The following is a 4,226-nucleotide window of genomic DNA, read 5'->3' on the forward strand; positions in this document are numbered from 1 at the left end:
CCCTTCTCCTAAGGCATGGCCTTTGGGGGGTATCTGCTGAATGCCTTGAATGTTCGATGAAATCTCTTACTCCCCTGGGCTGAGTGTCTCCCAATTGTATGTGAACTCCAGGAGTTGTTGGGATGATAAATTCTCTCAATGGCTGGTTGTTCCCAGGTAGTTGTTTGATCAGCCTCCTGGAATTTCACTCTTGACATTGACAGTTTGGCATTCATCCTAAGACTCAGGTGGACCCCACGCCAGTTTCTGAAACTCTTCCCCTTGTAGCTTCCTCCTCTCCAGTACTCGGCTCTGTAAATTCTAACTGCTTTAGCCTCCCTGAACTCTGATCTCTAGTTCCGCAGCTCGATGAGTCTTCCTTGCTCTGCTTGGATCTCCCTCCCTTTGCTCGGATCCAGGAAATGCCTCTGGCCATATATCTGGAGAGACTAAAGGTCTCACCTCATTTGTTTTTCTTTTTTTCGCTTCTGGCCATCTTTTACGATTTATTGCCCAGTCTGTGAAAATCATTGCTTCATAAGTTTTGTCTAGTCTTTCAATTATTTATGATAAAAAGGCAGCTCTGATGCCAGTTGCCCCATCATAGCTAGAATGTAGAAGTCCCTCAGCTTATAATTTTTGAAATGGACTTTGTTACTCGTCTTACAAGGTTGGTTATGAAATACACATGCGTATTTGTCTCTGGTTTTGCCTCCCTCTCTGTGAGGATCCTCAAATCAGTTCCAATAGTTAATTTCATTGCCAAAACACCCTAGGTCTAGAATAAAAAGGGTTTTTTGTTTTGGGGATTTTTTGGTACAATTTTTTTTTTCTTTTGCTTGCTCTCTTTCCCCCCTTTCATCACAGCTCCCAGTATCTAAGCTGTGATCTCTGGGTCTGCTGAATTTTGCATTTCTATTTGCTCTCTTCCTGTTCGATGACATCTGGAAAATCATGCTATTCTAAGTACCCTATAATTGGATTCCATTCAAAGTTCTTGAGATTTTATATCGTAAAAGGAGTTTAGAGTAGCTGGAAAATGGGCCAAATGTGTTTGCAATAAGGTTATAAACCTCAGAGAAGCTAACCAGATCTTTAAAGTCCTATTTTGTGAGGTTAAGAGTAAATATGATCCAGAATTGTGTTATCCAATATGATAGGTACTAGCCACATGTGACCACTGATCACTTGAAGTGTGGCTACTGCCACATGTTGAAATGATAATATCGGGGGGATTTTAGTTAAATAAATTATTAAAATATATTTATTTCTCTTTCTTTCTTTCTTTCTTTCTTTCTTTCTTTCTTTCTTCTTTTCTTTCTTCTTTCTTTCTTTCTTTCTTTCTTTCTTTCTTTCTTTCTTTCTTTCTTTCTTTCTTTTAATGTAGCTTACAATATATTCCTACAGGGCAGCACTGACCTGAAAGCACAGAGCAGGGGAAGGGGAGTGGGGTTTTAAGAAGGACAGTAGCATGGCCAGTCTGCATTTGAAACTTGACTATCAAGCGGGGTGTAGAAGAGAGACAGAAGATGGGACAGTCTGAGGGCAAAGAAAACAATGAGAAGACTCCTGTGCTGACCCATGGAAGAATTGATTATCATATGCAATGTTACAGAAGTTGTATTTCTATTTGATAAAGTCGCCACTTGCTGCATTAGTAGTATGGATACAAAGTACAAATAAAATAAGTTTTCCAAAATATATGTGAGTGACTTTGTTTTGGAATGCAGATAACCAGTCTTACACACTGTATATATGCATATATACATATTAACACCTCCTGCTGTACCCATTCCTGAACATTTTTTTGGATCTACTCTAGACTAACACAGCCTGGGAGAATTTGGCCTTCTGTGGCTTCACACAAACAACTAATCTGGAGCTGGTAGAAAGAAACTGTCCCTCCAGACTTAGATCTGCTCATTACCAACTGTGTGACCCTTTGCTTAAACTCTCTTGAGTCTCACTACTTTCATAAGGAAAGGAGCTAAAGCGTCTACAGGTTCTGTGGGATATTAAAGGAAAAAACTTTAAAAGTATGCAAAACTAAATAACTAATGCCATAAAACTGTAGGTTTGCTTGCTATTCTATGCCACAAAGTAAACCATTGTCATGCAAAATGGAGGGTTCACTATAACTTCACTCCCTTGGGTCTTCGCACTTGGCAAGACGCTTGCTCTGGATGGTGTGAGACATTCTTCTGCTTAGAGCAGTCTGGCCTCCTCAGGTGAGCAGTTCTCTCTCCCATTGACGGCCCTGGCAGTAGGCTGAACTGGATAAGGAAGGATAGGACAGGCTCTCTGAAGGTTAAGTAAATGAGACCCCGTTCGGCTAACATGCGGACTATCTGGCCACACAGATGTTCCAGAGCTTTTCTTTCCCTCCGTTGAGTTGGCTATCACAAGGTTTTCAGACTCAGAGCCAAAGCGTATGTCAATATTTACTTCCCCAGCAAACATTGCTCCTGGATTAGAAACTTCCAAGTTTTACATTTTTATTTTTAAATGTCCAAGGTTTTAGAGTCAACGTTGAGTCAATGTCAGGTAATGTGCTGTTGAGTTCAGGAGACATGAGATTATTTTTCTGAGAGTTCACTTTCAATGGCATGGGATACCTGGGGAAGGAATGCCAAATCTCTACCATCCTTTACAGGGCCCACCTCATAGCCCACAACCCTGAGACATAAGGAATAACAAAGGCCGATGGAAAGCAGAGCTTGGGAAATAGTTCCAACCCACCCACCCTGCAGGACTTGAGAATTTCCAATGTATTCAGCACACTGTAACTCCAACTACACTTAAGTTGTATCTCAGAGCCCAGGCAACATTGGATGAATTTTCACAAAACCTTGGGATATTATGTGGCTTCGGGTTGCTTGCGAAACAATGGTCACCATCAAAGACTAAATTGAAAAATGTCCATTAGAATTAAAATTCTACAAAAACAGAGTGAAGAAGTTAGCAATTACTTTTTATAAATTAAGAACTAGCAGGAAAGGGGTTTCTTAAATAAAAAATGAGAAAAAATAATCTGTCAAAGTATTAATATTATGCATGTATACCATCCAAATCTCATGGTAAAAGGTACAGCCAAGGATTCAATGTTTTCTACCTGAATGTTCTTGAAAGTAGGAGAAATCATTGTACAACAACATAATCTCTATTGGTTAAGTTAATGCTAGTTGTTATAACTCTGAAATATCAGTGGCTTAAAACAATGGGAACTTATTTCTTGCTCATGTAGATTTTAAAATGGATGTTTGTGGTTCATGGGTGGCTTTCCTCTAAGCAGGAAAACCAAACTCCTTCCATCCTGTGGCTCACCAGCTTTCACACTTGGCCTTCAAGTTCACTGTCTTTGTGTACTTCAAGCCATGGAAGGTAAAAGCGCATGGAGGATCCCGTGTGGGTTTACGTGAACAGGACTGAAACTGGGGCATATCTGTGCACTTGCGTCTCATTGTCCAGAAGTTGATTCTGTGGCCCATCTTCCTGCAAAGAAGATAGGGTAATAGAGCCTAATGCTGTCCTCTGTAGGAAGAAGCCAGCAATCTCTGCCACATACTCCAGACGTTTCTAGATCACATGTGTGTGATCTCAAGGAAGCAATATGGCTCATAAAATTTTACAACCCAGTTCAAGAGTTGAGCCAGATTGAATTTAAGGGAAGAGCCGGTATGATAGGCTGCTGATTATATACAATTCCCTTCTTAACTTGTATAACAGTTTGGGAAATTAAATCTTCCCTAAACATTCTAAAATTTCAATCTATTTCAGTTTTTAAAAATAATTCCCCTACGAATTCTATCTTGTCTCGCTTTCAGAATTTGGTGACTGTTATTCCTAAATCTATAGCCCATATTGAATAAAGATGGCCCAAATTATGGATTACGTTTTGTACTGTCTAAAATTTCCCACCTGAAAATTTGGTGTGAATTTGGTAATTCACCAAGAATGTAGTTTACTTCAGAGTGAAATCCAGAGTTTGGCTCTCTCTCTCTCTTTTTTTTTTTTTCATTTGTTTACTTGCTTGTTCTGAGTTAAAAGAGGTTCAGAAAATTATAGGGGTGCATATGAGTGTGAGTGCAGGTGAGTGTCTGCCTTTGGCTTAGGTTGGGATCCTGGGGTCCTGGGATCGAGTCCCATGTCAGGCTCCTGCTCAGCAGGGAGTCTGCTTCTCCCTCTCCCTCTGTCTGCCACTCCCCCTGCTTGTGCGCTTGCTCTCTCTCTCTCTCTCTCTCTCTATC

The sequence above is a fragment of the Lutra lutra genome, chromosome 14 (assembly GCF_902655055.1).
Source record: "Lutra lutra chromosome 14, mLutLut1.2, whole genome shotgun sequence".
NCBI lineage: Eukaryota > Metazoa > Chordata > Mammalia > Carnivora > Mustelidae > Lutra > Lutra lutra.